Here is a 6,715-nt window from a genome sequence, read left to right on the forward strand (position 1 = left end):
CCCCCGCCATCCGTTTCCCCGCCCCGCTTCGCCGTCTCTACAAACATTTTTTTAAAAAATTAGCCGGGCGTGGTGATGTGTGCCTATAGTTCCAGCTACGCGGGAGGCTGAGGTGGGAGGATCCCTTGAGCCTAAGGGCTCCAGGTCACAGTGAGCCATTTATGACGCCACTGCACTCCAGTCTGGGCGACAGAGGGAGCCAGGCTCTGTCTCAAAAGGAGAAGAAGAAGAAGAACAACAACAACAAAACAGTTGGGATTAGACTATAGACCACCGATAAAGCAATAGCATACTTCTCAGCTCTGGATGCCATGGCCCTGGGAGTGGCCGGGTGCCATGGCAGCAGCAGCCACGGTTATTGAAAAGGTTCAAGCCTTTACCTTGGGTCACTTGACTTATTTGCTAACAAAGTGAAAGAAAAACCAGTTGGATTTAAGCTTCCCATGTGCAGGCAGCACCTCAGGAGGACAGGAATGTGGTTTTCACAAAAGACTTGAAACGTGAGTGTTCTCGGGTAATTGACATTTGTACTGAACTCAACTTCTGAGAAGAGGTGTTCTAACGGATTTTCCTTTCTGGACTTCCAGTAATGACTCGTACAGTTACATATTTCCGATCGGTCCCATTTTGCACTCGCAGTATATAGAGACATGGCCGGGACTCATAAATCCAACTATTGGAGATTACTGGCAGGATAAACAAACGCAGGACCATCTTTGTTGCTATTTTTTTTTTTTATAATACCAAAGTAATTAATGCGTATCCAGATACTCAAGCCATAACGTTTGACACAAAAATGTTTCATTAACTGGCTTGACTGGAAGGATCTTTATAGAAGAAAGAAACCCCTTAACTATATACGAAAGAACCGTAGCCACCAGCTGGCTGTCCTCTAATTCAGTTCCGACACTATCTACCTGGGGACAGTGTCAGATCCCACGGGTTCCCCGAGACTGCCCCCTTCCCCCCGACTTCAGATACTAGCTGCAAGTCCGGGACTCTGGAACGTCTGACCTGACCGAGGGATTATAAATCAGGGATGCTAAGGCCCACTCTTTGGGTTCGATTAATTTGCTGGAGTGGCTCACAGAACTCAGGGAAACACTTCCTTACGTTTGCCGGTTTATTACAGAGGACATTACAAAGGATACAGATGAAGAGATGTGCAGGGGCGAGGTACGGGGGGAAAGGGTTGGGAGCTTCCAACGCCCTTCCCGGGGGCGCAGCACCCTCCAGGGGCCTGAAACACGTGCTCCTATGGGGAAGCCCTCCAAAGCCAGTTCTCTTGGTTTTTTATGGCCAACCCGGTTGAAATGTTATCAGGTCTGTATGGGGCAGACCCTCTCTGGAATGAGGGGGGTCTCATGACCCACAATCCAAAAGGTGGGGGAATACTAGAGTCCCGCCTTGTGGGCAGGTGTAAAGGAGGACAGGAGAGAGAGAGAGAGAAGACAGAGGAAGGAGAGAGAGTTTCCTGAGACCTAACACATCCAACGATCTGACAAGAAGAGTATACAACAAAGGCTATGGGATTTAGGAGCCAGAACAGAGCTATATGACCCAAACCGGCGTACGTAAACGTCATCATACCATAGGACTCTATCGGGCCCGTAAGTAAAACGCTCCAGCCACCGTGGTGACTCTCCCCCTCCCGAACCCGAGAATACCAGCCACCAAATAAAGATTTAAACAGACATGCACTAACCTGGAGCGTTTCAAGAACCGCCCCCCAACGGCACCTCGTCAAGCTCGAAACTCCCGGATTCCCGCAGAAAGGTTTTGCCGCAGCGAAAACAAATCGTTCCCGCTTGCAAACACGCACGCCTCCTAAAAATAATAGAAAGAAACAAAACAGAACAAGAAAACGACAGAGAACACAAGAAATCTGTTTTTCCGAACGACACATGTCAGGGGAGAGCGCGAACGCAGTCCCCCACTACCACAAATTATGCAGTCGAGTTTCCCACATTTGGGGAAATCGCAGGGGTCAGCACATCCGGAGTGCAATGGATAAGCCTCGCCCTGGGAAAACCACCTTCGTGATCATGGTATCTCCCCTGCCAGGTAAGTATGAGTTGCCGCCCCCGCCTCCGCACGCACCCTCGCGCCCGCCCCGCTCTCAACACACGGTCACTTCCCGCCCGGCCCCCGCACCCTCACTCCCCCAGCCGCCCTCGCTCCATCCGCGCCGCTCAGGAAAACGGCCCCCCGCACCGCTCGGATTTTGCCCACGCGGGACGCCCTGGCCCAGACTGGGCGGGACCGGCAGCCTCTGCGCGCCGTGCTCATCTACATACGCCACGCCCCGGTGGGGGACGGCCCCGGCGCTCGCGTCTCTCCCTGATCGCTCTCCCCGCCCCGGCCGGCCCGCCGTGGCCTCGGGGGCGGGGTGGGCGCGCGGCTACCGGACCGGGAGCTGCAAGGGAGACCCCGGAAGACGGGACCTCGCGGCCCCGCCGCCCAGCCCTCCGGGGCGGGTCAGGACTCGGGTCTGGTCTCACCTGCAGGAAAAATGACGCGCGAGAGTATCAATCAGACGTAACATGCTAATACCAAGAGTTTCGTCACCGGTTTGACGTGAAATTGCTTGGATCCCCATTCGTGACCTTTCCCTTTCAGACTACGTAGTTACCTAACCCGTAACAGAGAAAGGAAAACTGGAACCGAGTTATCAAGGCAACGCGTCCACTCACTGGGCAGATGTGTGGGGCGGGGAGGGGTGTTAAAGGGCCTCTGGAAATCAAGCGACTAGAAATGCCACGTCTCCATCGTAGGGGCTTAGGTTGCCTCTTGCAGGCCGGCTGGACTTTTGTCTTTTCCTCCTCTCTACGAGAGAAGTTTTCTTCTCAGAGGTCGAGAGAGGTTTTGTTCTCGAGGCTGGAGGAGGTTAAAGGTCGCCGGCCAGTCGCGTGGCTCCTCCTCCCCAGGTGTGAACGAAATGATTGAACTGCTGGGAGTTCGTGGGTGGCCCGTGCTAAGGAGCAAAACAAGGCAGGAGAGAAGTCTGGAGATGAGAGGGCCAAGGACAGGCCTCCCTGAGGTTCTAGCTTGTCAAAGACAAAGGCGGCAGAAAACATAAAAGCATCCTGTCTAATTGTTGATTGTTTCAGGAGGAGTTTCCCATCTCAGTGTGTATTTCCTAAAAGCAAGGGATTCTCCTACACGACCCCACCCCCACCGAGTACAGTGATCAAAATCAGGAAACTAACATTGATGCAATATTCGTGTCTACTCTGGCAGACAGTATTTTCTTTTTTTATCTTTCCTCTTTTTTTTTTTTTTGAATTCTTCTGCCCCAGCCAGTGAACCCAGACAGTATTCCTTTTTCACCAATTGTCCCAGTAATATCCTATCTAGCAAAGGAAAATTCAAAGTCATGCGTTGCATTCAGTTGTCATGTCTTCAATCTGAAAACGGTTCCCTGGTCCTTCTTTGCATTTCATTATATAGGCATTTTGAAGACGACAGGCCCGTTATTTTGGAGAATGTCCCTCAATTTGTGGTTTGCCCTGTGTTTCCTCAAAATCACATTCAGGTATGCATTTTGACATGAATATTACATAAATGATAGTTTCTGGTATGTATGTACGTATGGTATGGCTTGCATCCCTCCAAAGGGTACGTCGAAGTTCTCCTACACCCCCCCATACCTATGAATGTGACCTTATTTGGAAGTAGGATCTTTGCAGATACAAGCAAGTTAAGATGAGGTCGTTAGACTGGGCCCTAATTCGGTATGACTGATAATCTATGAGAAGAGGAAAACGCCACAATAAAGACAGAGCCACACGAGAACATCACGTGATGACAGAGGCAGAGATTGGAGTGGCTGCGTCTGCAAGCCGGGGATTGACAGCAACCACCAAAAGCTGGGAAGAGGCAGAGAAGGATTCTACCCAGAGTCTCAGAGGGAGCATGGCCCTGCTGACACCTGGCTTTCAGACTTCTAGCCTCCAGAATTGGGAGAGAAGACATTTCTGCTGTTTTAAGAAAACTACCCAGCTTTTGTAGTACTTTATTATGGCAGCCCTAAGACACTAATACAGTGTCCTCCTCTGGGTGTCACATGAGGAGGCACATGAAGTCAGTTTGTTCACGTATTGGTGGTGTGAACACTGATTACTCGGTTAAGGCGGTGTATCAGCTGCTGTGTGACAGACAAATCGCTCCAGAGCTTAGTTAGTGACTTAAAACGACCGCTTTATTTGCTCACAATTCTTCGGATCAGCAATCCTGGCTGGGCTCAGCCAGGCAGCTCTCCAGGTCTCAGGTGGGATCACTCGTGCAGCTGCACCCAGTTTGCGAGTCAGTTGGGGCCTGGTCAGTCTAGGGGACCCCGGCTGACATGGCTCATCTTCACTCCTGTGATTTCATCCTCCAGTAGGCGAACCCAGGCTGCTTCTTTCTTTTTTCTTTTTGTTTTTTTGTTGAGACGGAGTCTCGCTGTGTCACCCCTGGTAGTGCAGTGTGCAGTGGTGTCATCATAGCTCACTGCAATCTCAAACTCCTGGGCTCGAGCGATCCTCCTGCCTTAGCCTCCCAAGCAGCCGGGAGTAGAGGTGCCCAGCACCACGCCCCGCTAATTGTTCTATTTTTGGTAGAGACGGGGTCTCGCTCTTGTTCAGGCTGGTCTCGAACTCCGAACTCCTGAGCTCAAGCAATCCTCCCACCCTGGCCTCCCAGAGTGCAAGGATTACAGGCGTGAGCCACCGTGCCTGGCCCAGGCTGCTTCTTATGGTGGTTTCAGGACCGCAAGAAAGACCAAGCCCCAAGGAGCGAGTGTTTCCCAATCTTCCGCTTACATCACATTTGCTAACGTTCCGTGAGCCAAAGGAAGTCACATAACCAAGTCCCTGGTCTACATGGGAGGGTACTGCAGAAACCCATGGGTAATGGGGCCAGTACTGCAACCGTCTACCGCGGGAGGTGTCTGCCACCTTTGCCGTCCGTAATTATTAAGTTAGGTGTGTGCGCAGATAATTTGAGGATATGTAACTATCCCGCTCCTCATCAAACGTTAACACAGTCGTTTTTAGCATCCATTGATGACTCTTGCGTTATGATTACCAAATGTCGATTTTCTGATTCCACCATTCATTCTACATGCATCATTTGGCATTCTAGTGTAAGGAAGAACTTTTCCTCCTTCCCTATGTATTATGAATATGGACTCGTGGTTCTTATTCAGTTGTTTACAATCCGTAACTGTTTGCATTTATTTTGATGTTCAGATTTTCTCAGAATGGGCCTATGAAAGCCTCTTCAAGTTGGCTCCTGCGTCCCTTTGACATGTCCATATAATTTTCTGAATATTTCCTTATTTTCTGGCACAAGATGTTCCAGACTCATCTTGTACCTTCCCTGACTCCCTGAAACCAGCTATCTCTCCGAAGAGCCCTGGTGCTTTTTCCTGGCGAATGGCATTTAGAAACCAAGATAGGGGCACTGGGTGTGTGTATGCTCACTATTACTAAGGTGTCTTTGCTTGGGGGCCCCTTCAGTCCGCAGAGCTAGGAAATACCTACGCTTTCTACACATGTCTATATCTATTAAGAGTGAGCCCATACTAATCCCTTTAATACCTTCGATTCCCATTTTCAACCCGACACCACATGGTTCCTCCTTGCTCTCCCCTGTTCCACATTTGTATCTCCTTTCTCCAACAGTGAGAACCCTGGCCCCCAACATCTGTTAACTCATTAGCTCAATCCTACGAGACACACAGCATTATTACACAACAGTTATAACTGTAGGACCATGAAAAACAAACCTACTGTGGGAGAGTTCAGTATATGCACTTCTTTTTCTCTTTAGACTTGAAGATGCATTTAATGAAGGTACTGTGTTGAAAAGCCGTTTCAGTTGTTTTCTGCTTCAGTGTGGTCATGTGACTAATTTGAGATACCATTAGGCTCATTTGCTTATGTTTATATTCAATTTTAGGGTCTTTCTCCCTCATCCTTATTTTTTCTCAATGTGTGAAACATTAACGGGAGTTGGAAAAGTCAAAATTACATAAAAAGGCGCACTCAGAAGTGTCGCTCTCTCCTTCCACTCTGTTCCCACGCAGCCTTGTAGGTAATCTCATCAATTCTCGTTCATCAGTCTTGTATTTCTTTTTGCAAGACGACAATGTATGTTTTCTTATTTCCACCTTTTTCTTAGACACAAAAAGGGTGACACACGTCATATACACGTTTTCACTCTACTTTTTTCAGTCTACAACACAGTCGATGTGTCATACCTAGGGAAACCTAGAGGTCTAGCGAACCTGCCCGAGACCACAAGGACAGCATCGGTGAAAATAAACACGCTGGGGCCGACTAGCCAAAGAGATTGTGATTTCCCAATGGCGAAAAGGTTAGAAAAAGACAGAAAATCAGACTACTCAATCTAACTTTACACTTCAAACTACAAAATAATGTTCATTTTAACTACAAACGCGAGAGTAGATCTCTCCGGGTTTCCTCTGGGTCCGTCTCCCCCGTGGGGGAGAGACCGGAGCGCGGGGCACGTCCCCCACCGGGGCGTGGCGTATGTAGATGAGCACGGCGCGCAGAGGCTGCCGGTCCCGCCCAGCCTGGGCCCGGGCGTCCCGCGTAGGCAAAATCCGAGCGGTGCGGGGGGCCGTTTTCCTGAGCGGCGCGGGTGGAGCGAGGGCGGCTGGGGGAGTGAGGGTGCGGGGGCCGGGCGGGGGAAGTGACCGTGTGTTGAG

The sequence above is a fragment of the Propithecus coquereli genome, unplaced genomic scaffold, assembly GCF_000956105.1.
Source record: "Propithecus coquereli isolate 6110/MARCELLA unplaced genomic scaffold, Pcoq_1.0 Scaffold116, whole genome shotgun sequence".
Lineage (NCBI taxonomy): Eukaryota > Metazoa > Chordata > Mammalia > Primates > Indriidae > Propithecus > Propithecus coquereli.